The sequence below is a fragment of the Zalophus californianus genome, chromosome 11 (genome assembly GCF_009762305.2).
Source record: "Zalophus californianus isolate mZalCal1 chromosome 11, mZalCal1.pri.v2, whole genome shotgun sequence".
In the NCBI taxonomy this organism is placed as follows: Eukaryota; Metazoa; Chordata; class Mammalia; order Carnivora; family Otariidae; genus Zalophus; species Zalophus californianus.
The window spans coordinates 46,671,358-46,692,500 of NC_045605.1; the positions used below are offsets into that span (position 1 = coordinate 46,671,358).

The window sequence follows — 21,143 nt, forward strand, 5'->3', positions numbered from 1 at the left end:
ATTCCTCATGGAGCACTGGGTGTTATGCACAAACAATGAATCATGGAACACTACATCAAAAGCTAATGATGTAATGTATGGTGATTAACATAACAATGAAATAAATAAAAAAAACCCATTTCTTTATTTTCTACAGTTTCATTGTAACTGCAAATGCAAGACTTCCTTGCCACCACAGCCAGGCGATCTAAGAGTGCATCCTTTCTACAGTACTGGGGATACAGATATGTGCACAAACTCCTTTCAGTGCGCTATCAGTGACATGGAGTTAGACAGAGGAAGACTGTGGAGATGACTCTTGCCAGCCTCCTCAGTCTTCAGGGAGCATCGGAGTTGGCCTTATTTGTATGCTAAATTAGGAGCCTGATACTCTGGCTGCAGCTATAAAATATGCAAATAGTCCTCTTTCAGGGAAAAAATGGGAGATGGATATTTCTGTCTGCTGCCTCTGTACTGGGCCCTGTTTTGATGTGGGATTTTTCTTGTTTGCCTGATTTGTAGGAGTCACTCAGCTAGTTTCTGTATTTTTTTCAAGAGAGTTGTTCTGTGTGTAGCTATAAATTTGATGAAGGATAGTTGGAAGGCAGGCAGACAGGGACAAGCCCTCTCTCACCTCTAGTGCCCAAAGAGGAAACCACCCTTAAAAGGATTTTACACCACCCTGGAAGGAGCCCGCCACCCTTCCCCAGGTGATAGGTGACAAAAACCTGATTGGATGACAGGTGCAGGGAGGGTTAATCAGATTAAAACAGCTTGCCAACAAGCCCATAAGAACCCCTAGATGCAGAAAATCTGGTGGCAACCCTTTTGGGTCCCCTCCCTCTTCGGGAGCTTTGTACTATCGCTTTTCTATCACTCAATAAACCTTGCTTTGCTGCCCACCACTCTGTCTGGTCTACCTCTTCATTCTTGCAAGTGATGTGACCAAGAACCTCGGGCACCGATGGACAAAAAATCCTATAACTGATTCAGTGTGTCTGTGGGAGGGGGTGAGTTCAGGAGCTTTCTATGTTGCCATATTGGACCGGAGGGAGCATTATTATTGTTTTATATAGTGTTTATTTAGATTTATCCAGAGTCCAATCTTTCCTTATTGTCATTTTTTTCTGTATCTTAGGCCTTTTTTTTCTTTTTGCATTCAGTCCTTTTTGAAAAATTCTTTTTTTTTCCATTGAGGTGTTGCAGGGAAATTATAAAAATTAAAATAAGAGTTATTAAAGAAAACCTAAATAATTGATATATGTATCATTTTGATTTGTAAGAAACCAATATAAAAATATCAGTTCTCTCCAGATTTACCTATGGATTCAATGTATTTCCAATGGAAATTCCAAAAGCATTTTTCATTGGTACTTGATGAGTTAACTTAAAATGTATATTGAAAATTATAGGGCTAAGAATAACCAAGGTATTGCTGAAGAAGTACTCTTGAAGAAGACTTGCTCTATTATATGTAATGACTTATTATGAGACTAGTGTAAAGAATTCTTAGTATGGTACTGATACAGACATAGACAAATTGACCAATGGGATATGATCGGAAGTCCAGAACAAATTCACATACCTGTAAAACAGAAGTGGTATGGCAGATTAATGGGGAAAGAAAGGACTATTCAATAAACCTAGGTGGAAAAAAAACTGTTTTACTTCATGGGAAAAAACTGAATATTTACCTTCTACCGTACACAGAAATAAACTTCACATTCATCAGGACTTAAATGTCAAATTCAAAGTTTAATATGTTTAGTAAAAAAATACTGGAGGATATTATTTGAAGCTTACGATATGGAAAGTTATTTTGAGCCAATTACAAAGAATGTTTATTATAAAAGGAAAGTTTTAAATCATGACCTTCCTGGGGCACCTGGGTGGCTCAGTTGGTTAGGCGTCTGCCTTCAGCTCATTTTATGATCCCAGGGTCCTAGGATCGAGCCCCGTGTGGGGCTCCCTGCTCTGCAGGAAGCCTGCTTCTCCCTCTTCCACTCCCCCTGCTTGTGTTCCCTCTCTCACTGTCTCTCTCTCTGCCAAATAAAGAAATAAAATCTTTAAAAAAAATAAATCATGACCTTCCTTTCATCACAAGAAATACTAAATAAAATGGAAAAGTGAAGCTATAAATTTGGAGAAGATGAATGGATGTCAAGAATATATAAAGAATTCTTACATATTGTTAAGAAAAGGACAATTTGTTCAAGTCACACAATGCAGTCTTACTTAGGACTCAAAATGATTTACCAATAGCTACATAGTCATATCTGTCAATGTGTTGTATGTCTTATATGTATCAATATGGACGAATCTTAGCAATATAACTTCGAATGAAAAAGTTAAAAAAATTACTTACAGCATGATACATGGTTTTTAAAGTTAAAGTAGGCTTTCTAAGAATACAGACACAAACACAGTAAGAAGAAAGGAATGATGAAAAGAAATGTAGAATAGTGGTTTTTATCTTCTGTGGCAATCGGCAGGGAATAGAGTATGGCAGGCTCATACAGGTGGATGCAAGTTATTGTCAGGTTTCTAGTTTTCATGTTAAATTATGCCTTCATGGCTATTGATTATATTATAAACAAACAAGCAAACAAACTCAAAAGAATGGAGAAGGCTTTGCATGGACCGATAATGAGACTATGGCATGGACCACAAATTATAATGAATTCAGTTTGGATCCATTAAAAGAAAAGCAAAACAATAAAATCAGGCAGTAGCTAGATGAAGTGGGGTAGGTGTGCTTCAGGCAGAGAGAACAGTAAATACACAAGTCTTGCAGTTGGAAAGCTTTGAGTGGATATTCCAGGAAGTGACAAAAGGCCTGATTAGAGTGAAATGATGAAAGAGGACAGAGGCCTAGAAACTGGCTGGAGAGATGTACAAGTGAAAGATCATGCAGGATCCTGTTTACAATGTCAAGTAGTTTTGATTTTATTCTAAATACATTAAGAAGCTATTGATAGGTTTTAAGCAAGGGCAAGATATATCAGTACATGCTTTTTAAGAGTTAGGGTGGTTGGAGTGTGGGGAATGAATGAAAGTGGGATGAGAATGAAAGGTGTCATGGAGACCAGTTATGAGGCTTTTGAGGAGCACAACTCAGAGATAATGGTGAGTTTTTCTAAGGCAGTGACTGTGCAGAGGAGTGGACAGACAGAATTTTTTTACTGAATTTGCTTAAGCAATATGGAGTGTTTGATGTGAGGAATTATTAGTTGAGAGAGATGGAAAAAAAAAAGGAATGTGTATTTTAGAGGTTTGAGAAAGGGTAGGCCTGGGTGGATGGATGGATTTTTATTCAATGTTAATTCCAGCTCAGCCTAACATAGTTGTGTCAAGTTCAGTTTTCCAACTTAGGCCACTATTGCTCCTTAAGGGATTTTTTTTCTTCTGGGATGGACAAGGGGGAAGGAAGTAAAGATGAGATGGGGAAAGAAGAAAGAGCTGTATTATATAAGGGAGTCATTATTATTTCTTAATGAATGTCAGTTTCTAGGTCATATTATGCTGTAGTTAGTAATAAAACAGTAATTTCTATTTTACCTGCCACAATTTTTAGATTTTATACTTTCAAAGTTGTTTTCTGTAAACTTCAAGAGTCATTGACCTATGTCAATGTTACTGTGTTTAGTAATGATCATATAAAATGTTAGATGTACTTAAAGGAAAAAGAGATCTGAATTTGAATATCTTTTCTGTAGACATATTAAATCTATAAGCCAAGAGGTTCACTGTGGTTGTAGTGTGTGGGTGTTTCAGAACAAAAGTAATTCCAACGTTATCCAGATGAATAGACAGTAACAAAAATAAGCTTATTCTTAATCTAGACCTATAATTGAGCTAGTGAGTGTTTATTTCCTGCTTCATTTCTGTGACTTCTCTTCATGTGCAGAGCAAATATCCCTGACCCATATATTCTGTATTCATGGCACTGATATTGCATTGATACTTATTCTTAAATGATTTAGTCTTTTATAAATGGACTTCTGAAAGCAAAAAGCTGGTTCTTGTTCTTGTAATTTTCCTCAATGATTTAAGTGATGGAACAGAGACCATGAACATCAAACTTATAGATGGCATCAGGCTGTCATTTTAAGCACTGTGTTAGAATTCAAAATGATTCTGGCTAAATAGAAAAGAGAGTTCAAAATGGAAAGAATTCAAATTTTGATGGAATATGTATGATACTATATGATATATGATAGGAAAGAATTAGACATTGAAATGAGAAGGGGCTGGGGGTGGTAATAAGCCATTTGGAGAACCCCCGGTAAGTGAATGTCCCATATACTTTCTTGTGCACCAACTATCATGTGCAACAATATGATATGAAGAAGTTAGTACTAGTATAACATAGCATACTACTTTCAGCAGAAATGAGCCTGGTGAAGATAGTGCTTTATTAAGTGATGATTTTGTCCACTTTTGACAGCGAATAGTAAAATAGGCACTGTTTAACTTATGTTATCAATAGATATGTTTATATTATCAATAGATAAATCAGATTATATTATTTATAGAGATGGCATCCATAGGCACTTAATTATTGATGAAGACAATAAAATATTAGTTTTTAATATCTGAACCTATATTTTAGAATAAGAACTCTATGCATTTATTCTTCAGATAATTTCAGCATACATATTTACTTCAAGTAAAATACTTACATAGGGTGTTCTGTTATCTTCTTCTATTTACTTTGCTAAGGGAGAGATAAGAACCCTTCAGCCATGTGGCCAAGAAAAGAATCTTTGTTCTGCTCCAGGGTGGAGTTCTTTGTTATCTCTGTTTCTCTAATACCCTCAAACTTGTCCCACCAGTTATCTTTTGCTGAGCACTCCTCCCATTAGGCTTACCCTCTGCCTGTGTCTTGACAGTGGACGTGGAGAAAGAGCCATTCCTTGATGGCAGTCCAGACTGAAAATGGATCTACCATTGTGTAACGTTGTGATCCTTCTGGAGAAACACCAGGGAACAGCAGTTGAATATTTTAATTCTGCATGTTGATATGAACAATAAGTACTCCATTTTGAAGCTTCAGGTTTTAGAGTGTTTTTGTAAAATCTGTATTTGGCATTTAAATAATCGAATCATTGAATTTCAGGAATGAAACCTTTAGGAGTAACTTTTCAGGATGTGTTTTATTCCTTATGTACCATTCTTGAAAGGTGATCATTCAGGTTCTACTTGATTACTAGCTAAAGGGGATGCTCAGTCTCTGAGGCAGACCATTTTAGTGTTGGATGGCTTTAGTGGTAAAATTCTTATAATCTTCTTTCTTAGATAGATGTTATTGAATTCTTGAAGTTAATAACTCCACAACCTATTGGCTTCTTATTGTTCTTAGAATAAAAACAAATTCTGTATTATGGCCTACTAGTTCTTTATAGTCTGGCCCTGCCTGTATCTTCAGCTTTATATTATATGATTCTTAACCAGTCAGTTCTAGCCACACTGTTTTTTTTAGTTTTTCTTTCTTTATTTGATTTTTTTAAAAAGATTTTATTTTTATTTATTTGACAGAGAGACAGAGAGAGAGGTGGGAGAGAGAGAAGCAGGCTTTCTGCTGAGCAGGGAGCCCGATGTGGGGCTCGATCTCAGGACCCTGGGATCATGACCTGAGCTGAAGGCAGATGCTTAACGACTGAGCAACCCAGGTGCCCCTCTTTATTTGATTCTATAGGGTCTTTCCATGTGCTGTTCTTCAGCCTAGAAAGCTCTCTTCCCAATCTCCTTTCATCTTTCACCAAACTAACCTTTATCTTTAGATTTTAGCAGAATCATTTGTTACTTCTTCTATGACCTTCCTGATTAGATTAAATCCTCTTGTTATATACACTCATGGTGCTTGTACCTCTTCTTTTAGTTTATATCACAATTGTGATTCTAATTAATCAATGATTAATAGATGAACGGCTTTAAAAATTTTTTTTATTTATTTGACAGAGAGAAAGACAGCGAGAGAGGGAGCACAAGCAGGGGGAGTGGGAGAGGGAGAAGCAGTCTTCCCACTGAGCAGGGAGCCTGATGAGGGGCTTGATCCCAGGACCCTGGAATAATGACCTGAGCTGAAGGCAGATGCTTAATGACTGAGCCACCCAGGCATCCCGATGAATGGCTTTTTAACCCATTACCCCAGTGTTTTTGTTCACTATATGCTATTAGTACATAGAACAGAGTCTGCCACATGGCAACTCTGAAGTAAATATTTGTTGAATGAAATGATCATAGGTCTGCCTTTTGGATATATAGGAAAATTTTACTTCTACATGGTAATGCTTCAAAAATTTTGAGACAGCTAGATTTTTTTTTTTTTCTCTCAAAAGGAAATGTTCCATATATCTTGTCTTTAAATTCTCTTTCTATGACACACCAGAGCTTTTCACATCTTGGTTGCTTGCTCTCCTCTGCATGCATTCAGATAGTCAATGTGCTTCATACATTGAGGCAGTTAGTTCTGAAAATAATGCTCCCAAATTGTGAGAGTGCTTACAGGTTTTAGAAATTCATGTTAGAATAAGAAATAGCTTTTGTGAGCTAGACTAGTCTCTTGAGTGTGATATTTTAGGCTTTTGGTTCCTTTAACATGTGTTGGTTTAATTTCTATATAAGTTGTCTTTTTGAAGAAAAGCTGCAGTTCTTGTTTCTTTCCAGGACTTAGGTGCAGACAGAATCAGGATTCCTTGCACCGTGAGTAAAAGAAATCCATCTATGTAAACCCTGAAAAAATCACTGAAATTTTTTGTGTAAGTGAAACCATAAGCTTCAAAATCAGTGATACAGAGTAAAGATTTCCTGGACAGCATTTCATGATAAAAATCCACTTTTACCCTTCTTGTGTTTTAGGAGGAAGCAAAACAAAAAGTGGGAAAATATGATGATCTTAAGTAAACTATATTACTTTTTACATGTTTCAACATCAACAAAGATAGTTAAGTGTGCATATATAAGTAAGGTCAGTTATTGTTAGCCTTCCTCATCTAAATTAATTAACAACAATAAAAATTTATTGATTGATATTTGTCAGGTACTAAGCTAGGTATTATTTTTCTGTCTTAGAACAATAGCTTATTTTTCTGATTATAAAAACACAAATTCAAAGTAGAGTATTTGGAATATACAGAGCTCAAGAAGATATTTACCTTCTACCCAGATATACTGTTAGAACTTTGGTATATTTGTTTTAGTTTTTTAATCAACTCAAAAAATACTGAGTGTATTTATATGCTATTTATTATTCTAGAAGCTAGAAATGCATCAGTTCACAAAATAGATGAAATTCTTATTCTCATGGACTCTATAACTCAGTGAGGAGAGATATAAAATAAATAAAATATTAAATATGTCATCTTATGCACCATAAAAAAATAAGGCACAATAGGGAGATAAAGAGTGTTATGTAAGGTAGAGAGAAGACATTTCTGAAAAAGTGACATTCCTGCCCAAACCAGAAATTTCTGAGCAAATATCTGGTTCTAGAGTGGATCAGGCGGAGAGAATAGCAAGTGCAAAGGCCCTGAGGTAGGAATATGCATGGCATATTGGAGAAACAGCAAGCATGGCAGTATGACTGCAACAGAATGTTTGAGCAGAGGAAGGATGTGATCTGATTTATGTTTTAAAAGACCCACCCTGGATACTCTATGAAGAATAGGGAATGGGGGAAGGTGGTAGAAATAGGGAGACCAGTTAAGAGACTACTGCAGTGGAACACAAAGAGAATATTAATTTAAACCAAAGAGGTAAGAAGTGGGTAGATGTTGGATATATTGTGATCATTGGCATTAGGATTTGCTGATGGATCATAAATAGGGGAATGAGAGAAAAAGTGTCAAATAAAACTATAATTTTTATCAATCTTTTAAAATTTAACATTTTTTGAAAACAAAAAAGTATATAACTGTAAAGTATAATTAATACCCATAAGCAAACATCTGTTTAATTCCTGTGTGGATTAAGAAATAGAACACTAGCACTACCCCAAAGCCTCACTTCTGTCTTCCCAATTTCTTTTTTCTTAGTCCTAGAAGCATCTGTTATATTGAGTTTTATGGTTGTCTTTTTTTTTTTGCCTTTTTTTTTAAAGCTTTATCACTTCTGTATGCATCCTTAAATATGTAGTTTAGTTAGCTTGCTTATGAACATTATATGAATTGAAAAAAATTATGTATTCTTTTAGGTCTTTATTCTTTTTTTTTCAGCAAAATAATTTTATTTTCTAACACATGGTAAACATATATATCCAACGTGCACTCATCTTGCACATTTATTCACAAATGACTTCCAAATTACAACTGCTTTGATATTGAAACATGTACTAACAGTTATCTTAGTTGAGATATGAAAAATGCTTTTAGATGCATGACATTCTGAATATATTGGTCGCAGCAGAATTTGCTTTAGATTAGTTCTAAGAATTTAAAGCTTTGAAAAGCTACCACTTTTGCATCTAATACTCCAGATGAATAAGATGCAGCGATATCAGCTTGTATTCCACAGAATATTCATTAGTTTTTCTGGTGATGGAACCACTTATCCACATCTGTTGGTACTGTGCAGGCAGTATAGTGGTGGTAAAGCATCCACAATAGCTTTGGCAGCATTGGGATCACACTTGAAGGGGCTCTCAGACACTATAGTATTCATGCAACTGATTCCCTTTCCATCGGTTTTCTTTGTCACTAATGCTCTTCAATGGTCATGAGTGCTTTTAATAATATCAGTTGCAAAATCCTTATCTTTAAATTCTGCATTGAAAGCAAACTGGTTTTCTGGTTTTCCATCGGAATCTTGTACCTTCTAAACCAGGCCACAGTAGCTTCCAGGTAGCCAGGTTTCAGCCGCTTGACATCATTATCATTGTAATTGGCTGCATCAGGATCATCCACATTAATGGCAATGACTTTCCAGTCAGTTTCCCCTTCATCCATCATATCCAGTATGCCCAGAACTTTCACCCTAATTATTTCACCTCTTGCACATACCTTACTTCCAATTTCACACACATCAATGGGGTCTTTGTCATTGTGTCCTGGGTCTTCCTAAGTCTGGGGGATGGCACCATAGTTCCAGATATATCCTTTATAAGGAACAAATTTGCAACGTAATGGAGTTTTCCTTTTTTCACATCTTGTTTAATTGGGTTTAAAGGGTCCTTTGTAGTTATCTCCATTTTTGCATTAGATCAGCGTGGTACTTCAACTACCATGTGGAACACATCCTTATCTGCATAAATTGGAACATCATGAAATGGAGATATATATTGTCCATTTTCATTTTTGAGGAAGACTCGGTACTCGAGGGTGAAAGATGCGGCGCGCTTCTCGCTGCTGAAGCCGTTCATGGTGTGGACAACTAGCCGCTACTGCTGCCGCCGCCGCCGCGGCTGCCACCACAGAGCCCCTCTTGGGTTTTTATTCTTTCATACAGGATTATGTTTGTGAGATTCATCTATGTTGTAGGGAATAGTTAATAGTTAATTTGTTTATTTTTACTGCTGTATTGTATTGTATAGTATGATTATGCCATAATGTATCCATTCTTCAGCTGATAAACAGCTAAGAAAATTTTTGTGTGTATATCCTGATGCACATGGGTTTTTATAGGGTATATTTCTAAAAGACGAATTGCTGATTTCAGAGAATGTGATTCTTCTATTTAAGTAGGTATTGCTGAAGTGTTTCCAAAATGTACGACTTTAGACTTCTGCAACAGTGATGATTTCACATTGTTCCATATTTTTGTCCAAACTTATATTATTAGTATTTTTGTCAGTCTAGTGGATAGGCATTAGCTCATTGTGGTTTTAATTGGCATTGCTTTGATTACTAATGAAGTTAAAAATCAGTTTGTATGTTTTTTGGCTATATATATAGTAAAGTGCCTGTTCAAGCTTTTTGACCGTTTTTCTACTAGGCTGCCTTTTTCTTATTGATTTGTGGGAGTTGGTTATTAAATCTGGGAATAAGTTCTTTTTTGTTATTTATACATAATATAGGTATCCTATTTTATGGTATTTTTTTCGTTATTTTTATGGTATCACTTTTACTTTGTGGTTGGTACTTTTTGTGTCTAGGTTTAAAAAAATCTTCCACCACCTGAGGTTATGAATATAGTCTTCTGTATTTCTTTGAGAGTTTCATAATTTTGTCTTTTACATTTAGCCTTAACTTTTTCTAAGCTCAGACTCTTTAATGGTTTAGTTTGCAAATGTGCTTCTGAAATCCTTAATTTATCATTTTTATGAGGTTCATTAATCTTTGGACCCTCTAAAGATAAAACACATTGAAGATATTTTCCAGGAGTAAAACACATTGAAAACATTTTCCAGGAGTATTTTGTAAGCTTATATAATATAGAAAAAGTATGTCAGCAGCCTAATGTAGGACACCGTCTGATTTTTAAGATAAAAAACCCTTCAAATTCAAACACTGCTTATTTTTTTTTCTTCTTGTTTACATATGCTTTTTTACTTAAAGCAATGAAGTGGATGAGATAAAAATTGTGGTTCACATTTTCCTGGTACTCATATCAACCTAGGTTTTAGGCTGCAAATTTATGACATAACTAAACAGAGTAAGTGATTTTGCTCAGAAAATTATTGAGTATCTCCTTTCCCCCTTATTCAGAGTATGTATAATTTACCAAAAAAATCAATAAATGTTATAAAGGAAAATAAAGCAGGGTAAGATAAAAAGGAATGATAAGGATACTTTAGATGAAGTTAAAGAAGGTCTCTCTGAGGTCTCTCAGACATTTAAGCAGAAACTGAATGAAATGAAGACTAAGGCCAAAGAAGAGAATCGTGAAGAGAATTCCAAGCAGAGATAGCAACAACTTCAAATGCTGTAAGATGGAAATAAGCAAAGATGAGGTGTACTTGAAAAGTTTTCAAAGCCAGTTCCAAATCTGCTGGTTTTAATCCACTGTGATGCACCTTATATACTGCCACCATATAATTTTTTCAAGTACTTTTACCAGCTCATCAGTAGCTTGTTCATAAACCTCCTATTTAGTAGTTGTTTCTTGTTTTTTATTGATACATTTATTTATATTGGCCTGTCAGTGTGACTCAGGAAAATCATTAACCATAGTTAATTAAATTAATGCCTGTTTTTTGTTGACCTTATGGGATGACACATAGAATTGTGTCCCTGAGAAGCCACTCCATCAAAAGTCAACTTGGAATATCTGACCTTGTGACTTTTAATTTGGGGCACATATTTGGAATTGGAGTTTGTTTTTTCTTTCTGTATCTTAACAATATGGCATGTTTCTCCCTATCAGCAGTTGTTGAGCCACTTATTGTACCTCAGGTCCAACTGCAAAAAAATGACTATTTATCTTTATGAGGTACCTCTCCAGGGTCACTCAGTGACCTTTAGTATGCCTTGTAGTCTATATTTTAAGCCAGATCATCCCAAACATATCCTCCAGTTTTGGTGAAAATGTATCTTGCTACTTTTATATAACATGGAAAAAAAGCAAAGAGGAACTTAAATTTATTTATGTGTATTTATTTTTTATACTTTTCTAAAAGGAATTTGAGATGATGAAAAGCAAAACAAAAATTTAAAATATAAATAGAATATCAATATTAAAGGAAAATGGGAATACAAAAAAGAAAAACAAATTTTATTTTATTTTATTTTTTATTTAAATTCAGTTTAGTTAACATATAGTGTATTATTAGTTACCGAGGTAGAATTTAGTGATTCATCAGTTACATCAACACCTACTGCTCATCACATCAAGTGCCCATCCTTAATGCCCATCACCCTGTTACCCTGTCTCCCCACCACCTCCCCTTCAGCAACCCTCAGTTTGTTTCCTTTGGTTAAGAGTCTCTTGTATTTGCTTCCCTGTTTTTATCTTATTTTATATTTTCTTCCTTTCTCCTATGTTCATCTGTTTTCAAAACAAATTTTAAAAGTATAAATAGAATATCAATGTTAAAGGAAAAGGAGAATACAAATAAATGTGTGTGTGGGGTTCTTTAGTCACGATTTCCCATATTGAATATGAAGGTCTGTAGTGTAGTATGTTTAGAACACCACAGTATGTCTTCATCCATTTGGATGGTTCATTTTCAGTAGTAAATTGTAATAATAAAAAAATAAATAGCTTAACCAACATCAATATCAGTTTTTGTCTTAATTTCTATTCTATTGATCAGACTCTGTTCTGTCTATATCAGACTACTGATATAGGCATCATTTACTGAGCACCTACTTACTATGTGCCAGACATCAAATAGAAGCACAAACCTTTTGAAAATATGATTGAGTAGGAATTTTACAAATGAGGAAACTGAAGTTCAGAGGATTTCACAGATGGAAAAACTGAGTTTGAGATATGTTAATGACTTGCTAAGACCACACAGTGAGGCAGAATCAGGATTTCAGTGCAGATCTGAGAAAATTTAGTCTCATTCTACTTATACTATCCATTTTGCCTCTTTCAGAGAAATTTTACTTAAATGTGCATATAGCATTTTTTTTTACCTGTGTGCAGTATAGTTTAAAAGTATTTAAATGTGACATTTAGTTTTTATTTCTATGTGCAGTTAAAAAAACTCTAAAGACTCCAGAACAACTTCTTTTTATTTAGTTGTCATTACCATTTATAGTGTACTTGTTTTCTAATCAACTTGTGTGTGTTCTTGGTAAAGTACTCATTCCTCTGGACCTCATTATGAATTTATATTTTTGAATGTTTTAGTGGCAAAGCAGTTAACATTTGGGGACTTTTTGTTCATTGGTTTAAAAATACTTAAGTGTGTGTTATTTATGGTCTTATTACACATGTGTATCCATAAATAAGATATTTTATTTTGCATATTTCAAGCTATATTTAATGTTATTACATTGCATTTGCCTTGCCATAATTTGCCTTTTTCATTTCATATTATGTCTATGAGATTTATCCTTATGCATAGTTGTTGTAGCTCCTTTTCATCAGTTTTTTTTTCCAGTGCTTCATAGTATTTCATTATAAGAGCATTACAAAACTTTCTTGTCCATAGTCTATTGATGAATATCTAGGATGTTTCTTTTTGTTTGTTTGTTTATTGTGACTAGAACCTTCTCATACATGCTTTGAGACATATTTGCCTGTGTTTCTCTAAACTAAACACAGAGATGTGGAATTACTAGATTATAGTGTCTATCTTACTTTGTGAAATGATAACCCCGTAGGTTAGTTAACATAACCTCATGTAATTACCATGTTTTTGCTGTTGGTGTTATAGTGAGAATATTTAAGATCTACTTTCTCGTAGCAACTTTCACATATACAATATAGTGTTATTAACTATAGTCACCATGTTGCGCATTAGATCCCCAGAATTACTCCTCTTGTAACTGGAAGATTGTACTCTTTGACCATCAACTCTTCCTGTATCCCCCAGCCCATAGCAACCATCAATTTATTCTCTTTGTTAATATGAGTTCAGTTTATTTTAGATTCCACATTTAGATGAGATCATATACCATTTGTCTTTCTCTGTCTCACTTATTTCACTTAGAGTAATGCCCTCAAAGTCCACTCATGTTGTTACAAATGGCACGATTTCCTTCTTTTTTTTCTTAATGGCTAAATAGTATTCTAGTGTGTGTGTGTGTGTGTGTGTGTGTGTGTGTGTGTGTGTGTGTAGCATATTTTATTTTCTTTTTTCTTTTTGCCTTTATTAAATGACCACATACAGCAACTAGATTCCTCCTGAACCCCAGCCATTTTATGTTATCTCAATATCCTTGACCTAGAGGATTGGGACAGTACATGAAACATTATTCTCCTCCTTTCTTTTTTTTTTAATGATTTTATTTATTTATTTGACAGAGAGAGACACAGTGAGAGAGGGAACACAAGCAGGGGGAGTGGAAGAGGGAGAAGCAGGCTTCCACGGAGCAGGGAGCCCGATGCGGGGCTTGATCCCACGACCCTGGGATCATGACCTGAGCTGAAGGCAGACACTTAATGACTGAGCCACCCAGGCGCCCCTATACTCCTTTCTGATGCGGGGGATTTTAAGGACTAGACGTCAGGGTGATCCCTTCAAATGGAATAAGTCCTTCAATTGATTAACCCTATTATGAGATAGATTTTTTTTAGTTGATTGATATTCAGGTCCATGGCAGACAAATCTAAAAAATAGAGTTGACGAAGAGCAGGAAGGGAATGTGGCTCTGGAAGACTGCTATCAATGTTGGAGAACCATTGTTAGTGTATAAGACAAGAATAATGAAATCCGAGGAGTTCCATAGTATTTACTTACAGATGAAAACCAAAGTCTACATGTGGCATGGGTCCAGGATTTCTACGCTTTGGAATCAGAGAGGGAATTAAATAACTCTGGATGCTGTGGACTAATTAACATATAAAACTCAATACTTTTGGTTTTTCTTATCCATAAGATATCTGTATTTGTGTGTTTTTTATTAACAACTGTAGTCATAGTCTTCTTACTTTTGACCATGGGAGAGGAGGTGAGTCCTCTACATTTCTTGTAGAGGGCACTGCGTATTTGTTGGAGTGGAGATCACTCTAGGTGAAGGTTTGGGGCTTCATGAAAGGTGAGACTGGAATTTGTGCACAGGACTGGAATCTTCATGGCTCCTTTCTCCATCCTCAGTTTTGCCTCCTTAGTGCTTGAACTCTTGCAGATGCAGGCTCTCTTAGTCCGAAGCCCACATGTCCTCAGTACGTCTGGAGGGAATGAGGTTTGGATTCTCGTCCAGAGCTGCAGGGAGGACCTATGTTTTCTTTATTCATTTATCCAACAGTGGATACTTAGGTTGTTTTCACGTCTTGGCTATTGCAATGATCATGGGGATGCAGGTGTCTCTTCAAGATAGTGACTTCCGTTCCTTCAGATAAATATCTAGTAGTGGGATTACTGGATCATATAGTACTGCTTATAATTTTTCGAGGAAACTCCATACTGTTTTCTGTAGAGACTGTACCAGTTTACATTCCTACCAAGAGTACAAAAGGGTTTCTTTCTCTCTTCCCTTTTCTTCTTGTCTTTTTGATAATAGCTATGCTATCAAGTGTGAGATGATACCTCATTGTGGTTTTGATTTGCATTTCCCTAATGATTAATGACATTAAACATTTTTCATGCACTTTTAACCATTTATATGTCTTTTTTTTGGAAAAATGTCTATTCAGGTCATTTGCTTGTTTTTAATTGGATCATTTGTGGGTTTTTCTTTTCTTCTTTCTTTTTTCCCTACTCTTCTTCTTTTTTATATATTTTTGCTATTGAGTTGTAGGAGTTTCTTAAATATTTTGTATAGGACCCTATAGCAGATATATGTCTTGCAATGATCTTCCTCCATCCTGTAGTTTGCTTTTTTATTTTGTTGATTATTTCACTGCGCAGAAGCCTTTCAGTTTGATTTAGTTCCACATGTTGGCTTTTGCTTTCATTGCTTGTATTCTTGGTGTCTTTCCAAAAAAAATGTTGCCAAGTCCATGTCAAGAGCTTTATCCCTGTGTTTTCTTTTAGGAGTTTTATTGTTTCAGGTCCTACATTCACACCTTCCTTAATATATTTTGAGTTAATTTTTGTGAGTGATGTAAGATAATGAAAAGAAATTTTTTTTTGGATATGAATATCTAGTTTTTCAAATACTATGTATTAAAGAAACTATCCTTTCTGTAATGAGTATTCTTGGCTCCCTTATCAAATATTAATTGACCATATATGCATGGGTTTATTTCAGTGCTCTCAGTTATGTTCCATTGGTCTGTTTTTATGGTCGATACTATTTTGATTACTACAGATTTATAATATAGTTTGATATCAGGAAGTGTGATGACTCCACCTTTATTCTTTCCAAGATTGCTTTGGCTATTCAGGATCTTTTGTGGTTCCATACAAATTTTAGTATTTTTTAAAAAAAAATTTCTGTGAAAAAATGCCATTGGAAATTTGATAGGGATTGCATTGAATCCATAGATATGGCTTTGGGTGATACAGACATTTTAACAATATTAATTCTTAAATCCATGAACCTGGGATATCTTTGCATTTTTTTGCATCTTCCTCGACTTCTTTTATTAATGTCTTATAGTTTTCAGTGTACAGGTCTTTCACCTCCTTGGTTAAGATTATTCATATGTATTTTATTCTTTTTTCATAAGATTGTATTTATTTATTTGACAGAGGGAGAGAGAGTGAAAGCAAGGGGAGCAGCAGGCAGAGGGAAAAGCAGGGTCCCTGCTGAGCAAGTTGCCCAATGCGGGGCTCAATCCTAGGACCCTGGGATCATGACCTGAGCAGAAAGCAGATGCTTAACGGACTGAGCCACCCAGGGGCCCCAGTATTTTATTCTTTTTGATGCAATTGTAAATTATATTATATTCTTTACAGTAGTCCCCCCTTATTTATGGGGATACATTCCAAATCCCCAGAGGATGCCGAAACCATGGATAGTACCAAATCTCTATATATTTTGTTTTTTTCCTATGTATACATACCCATGATAAAGTTTAACTTATAAATTAGACAGAGTAAGAATTAATAACAATAACTAATAATAAAATAGAATAATTATAACAAAAGTAAAAGTTGTGTGAATGTGGTATCTCTCACTCCCTTTCATTTTCAAAATATACTATACTCATTATTCTTCTTATAGTATGTGTTGATAACATATTTACATGATGAAATGAGGTGGATGATGTAGGCATTGTGATGTAGCACTAAGCTACTATTGACCTGATGATAAGTCTAAAGGAGAATCCTCTGCTTCTGGACTGTGGTTGACTGTGGCTAATTGAAACCAGGAAAAGCAAAATTGTGTATAAGGTGGGACTGCTGTATTTCTTTTTCAGATTGTTCATAGTGTATAGAAACATAACTGATTTTTGTTTATTCACTTTGTATCCCTGTGACTTTACTGGATTCATTTATTAGTTCTAATGTTTTAGTGGAGTCTTGAGACTTCTATATATAAGATTATGCTATCTTCAAAAAAACCACAGTTTTACTTCTTCCTTTCCAATTTGGATGCCTTTTATTTCTTTTTCTTCCTTAATTGCTCTGGCTAGGAGTTCCAGTATTATGTTGAATAGGAGTGGTGAGAGTAGGCACCCTTGTCTTATTCCTCATCTTAGGGGGATAAGGAACATTTTATCATTGATTATTATGTTTGTATGTGTTTGTTGTATATGGCCCTTATTATGTTGTGATATGTTCTTTCTATATCTAGTTTGTTGAGAATTTTTAGCCTGTAAGGATGTTGAATTTTGTTGAATGCCTTTCTGCGTCTATTGAGATGTACGATTTTTATCTTTTATTAATGTAGTTTTTCATATTGATTGTTTTGCATATATTGAAACATCCTTGCATCCCAGGGATAAGTTCCACTTGATCATGGTATATAATCTTTTTAATATATTGTTGAATTTTGTTTGCTAATATTTTGTTCAAGATTTTTACATCTATATTCATCAGGGATGTTGCCTTGTAATTTTCTTTTCTTTTCTTGTGGTATTCTTTTCTGATTTTGGTATCAGGGTAATCCTGGTTTTGTAAAATGAGTTTGGGAGTAATACTTTCTCTTCAACATTTTGGAAGACTTCCAATATGAAACTCGATTCTAGGACCCTGAGATTATGATCTGACCTGAAGGCAGATGCTAACTGACTGAGCCACCCAGGCATCCTTCTTGTTACAGTTTTTTTTTTTAATTTTTTTTTTTACTAAAAGTCTGTTTTGTTTGAATTAAGTATAGCTACCCCTGCTCTATTTTGGTTTCCATTTGTATGGGTATATATTTTTTAGTCTTCACTTTTAGTCTGTATATGTCCTTAAAGGTGAAAAGGATCTCTATAGGAAGTAGTAGTTGGGTCTTTTTAAAAATTGTTAATCCATTCAGTCACTCTATGCCTTTTGTGGAGAATTTAGTCCATTTAAATTTAAATTAATTACTGATAGGGAAGGACCTACTAATGTAATCATATTGTTTTCTGGCTCTTTTGTGATTCCTTTGCTTTTTTCTTCCTCTTTTGCTATCTTTGTGAATTGATGATATTCTCTAATGGTATGCTTTGATTCACTTTTCTTTATCTTGTGTATATTTACAATAAGTTTTTTTCTTTGTAATTACCGAGACTCACAGAAAACCTCTTATAGATATAATAGTCTATTTTAAGCTAATAATAACTTAACTTCAATTGCATGTAAAAACTCTGTTCATTTACAGCCACCTCATTTTCCATGATATCAGAGTTTATGTCTTTTTATATTGTGTATCCATTAACAAATTATCAGAGATATAGTTATTTTTAGTGCTTCAGTACTTAAACCTCATACTAGGGTTAAGGGATTAATACACAACCATATTACAGCGTTGGAATATTCTGAATGAGGCCATATACTTAGTTTCACCAGGTGTTTTATATTTTCATATCTTTTCATGCTACTAATTAGCATCTTATCATTTCAACTTGCAGAAATTTCAATATTTCATTTAAGGTGGGTCTAGTGGTGATGAACTCCCTCTGCTTTCGTTTGTTTGGAAACAATTTACCATTTATTTATTTATTTATACCTCTTATTTTACCTTTATTTCTTTTATTATTATTATGATGCTATGTTAATCACCATACATTACATCATTAGTTTTTGATGTAGTGTTCCATGACTCATTCTTTGCGTATAACACCCGTGCTCCATGCAGAACATGCCTGCTTTAATACCCATCAACAGGCTAACCCATCCCTGCACCCCTCCTCTCTAGAACCCTCAGTTTCTTTCTCAGAGTCCATCGTCTTTCATGGTTTCTCTCCCCTCCTAATTCCCCCCTTCATTTTTCCCTTACTATCTTCTTCTTTTTCTTAACATATAATGTATTATTTGTTTCAGTGGTACAGGTCTGTGATTCAACAGTCTTACAGAATTCACAGGGCACACCATAGCACATACCCTCCCCAATGTCTATCACCCAGCCACCCCATCCCTCCCAACCCCCACCACTCCAGCAACCCTCAGTTTGTTTCTTAAGATTAAGAAATCCTCATATCAGTGAGGTCATAAGATACATGTCTTTCTCTGATTGACTTATTTCGCTCAGCATAACACTCTCCAGTTCCATCCACATCATTGCATATGGTAAGGTCTCATTCCTTTTGATGGCTGCATAATATTCCATTGTATATATACCACACCTTCTTTATGCATTCATCTGTCGGTGGACATCTAGTCTCTTTCCACAGTTTGGCTATTGTGGACATTGCTGCTATAAACATCAGGGTGCATGTACCCCGTCGGATCCCTACATTTGTATCGTTGGGGTAAATACCCAGTAGTGCAATTGCTGGATCATATGGTAGCTCTATTTTCAATTTTTGAGGAACCTCCATACTGTTTTCCAGAGTGGCTGCACTGCCTTGCATTCCCATCAACAGTGTAGGAGGATTCCCCTTTCTCCGCAACCCCACCAACATCTGTCCTTTCCTGATTTGTTAATTTTAGCCATTCTGACTGGTGTGAGGTGATATTTCATTGAGGTTTTGATTTGGATTTCCCTGATGCTGAGCGATGTGGAGCACTTTTTCATGTGTCTGTTGGCCATTTGGATGTCTTCTTTGGAAAAATGTCTGTTCCTGCCCATTTCTTGATTGGATCATTTGTTCTTTGGGTGTTGAGTTTGATAAGTTCTTTATAGATTTTGGATACTAGCCCTTTATCTGATATGTCATTTGCAAATATCTTCTCCCATTCTGTCGGTGGTCTTTTGGTTTTGTGGACTGTTTCTTTTGCTGTGCAAAAGCTTTTTATCTTGATGAAATCCCAATCGTTCATTTTTGCCCTTGCTTCCCTTGCCTTTGGCGATGTTTCTAGGAAGAAGTGGCTGCGGCTGAGGTCAAAGAGGTTGCTGCCTGTGTTCTCCTTTAGGATTTTGATGGACTCCTGTCTCACATTGAGGTCTTTCAAGCATTTGGAGTCTATTTTTGTGTGTGGTGTAAGGAAATGGTCCAGTTTCATTCTTCTGCATGTGGCTGTCCAATTTTCCCAACACCATTTGTTGAAGAGACTGTCTTTTAACCATTGGACATTCTTTCCTGCTTTGTCAAAGACTAATTGACCATAGAGTTGAGGGTCCATTTCTGGGCTCTGTATTTGTTCCATTGATCTATGTGTCTGTTTTTGTTCCAGTACCATACTGTCTTGATGATGACAGCTTTGTAATAGAGCTTAAAGTCTGAAATTGTGATGCCGCCAGCTTTGCTTTTCTTTTTCAATATTCCTCTGGCTATTCAGGGTCTTTTCTGGTTCCATACAAATTTTAGGATTATTTGTTCCATTTCTTTGAAAAAAGTGGATGGTATTTTGATGGGGATTGCATTGAATGTGTAGATTGCTCTAGGTAGCATTGACATCTTCACAATATTTGTTCTTCCAGTCCATAAGCATGGAACGTTTTTCCATTTCTTTGTGTCTTCCTCAATTTCTTTCATGAGTATGTTATAGTTTTCTGAGTACAGATTCTTTGCCTCTTTGTTTAGATTTATTCCTAGGTATCTTAGGGTTTTGGGTGCAATTGTAAATAGGATCAACTCCTTAATTTCTCTTTCTTCTGTCTTGTTGGTGTATAGGAATGCACTGATTTCTGTGCATTGATTATGTATCCTGCCACTTTACTGAATTCCTGTATGAGTTCTCGCAGTTTTGGGGTGGAGTCTTTTGGGTTTTCCACATACAGTATCCTATCATCTGCAAAGAGTGAGAATTTGACTTCTTCTTTGCCAATTTGGATGCCTTTTATTTCTTTTTGTTGTCTGATTGCTGAGGCTGGGACTTCTAGTACTGCGTTGAATAGCAGTGGTGAGAGTGGACATCCCTGCCACATTCCTGACCTTAGGGGGAAGCTCTCAGTTTTTCCCCATTGAGAATGATATTCACTGTGGGTTTTTCATAGATGGCTTTTATGATGTTGAGGTATGTACCCTCTGTCTCTATACCCTGAAGAGTTTTGATCAAGAAAGGATGCTGTAATTTGTCAAATGCTTTTTCAGCATCTATTGAGAGGATCATATGATTCTTATTCTTTCTTTTATTAATGTATTGTATGACATTGCTTGATTTGCGGATGTTGACCCAACCTTGCAGCCCAGGGATAAATCCCACTTGGTTG

At 35.4% G+C, this 21,143-nt stretch overlaps 1 protein-coding gene and 1 pseudogene across 9 annotated transcripts in view; one reads left to right on the forward strand and one right to left on the reverse strand.

The window, feature by feature from the left end:
* DLG2 (discs large MAGUK scaffold protein 2) overlaps positions 1 to 21,143 on the forward strand; it is a 2,208,086-nt gene that overhangs the window by 78,243 nt on the left and 2,108,700 nt on the right. The gene's annotated exons all lie outside the window — the stretch shown is intronic.
* On the reverse strand, positions 8,400 to 9,337 carry LOC113913992 (annotated as a pseudogene).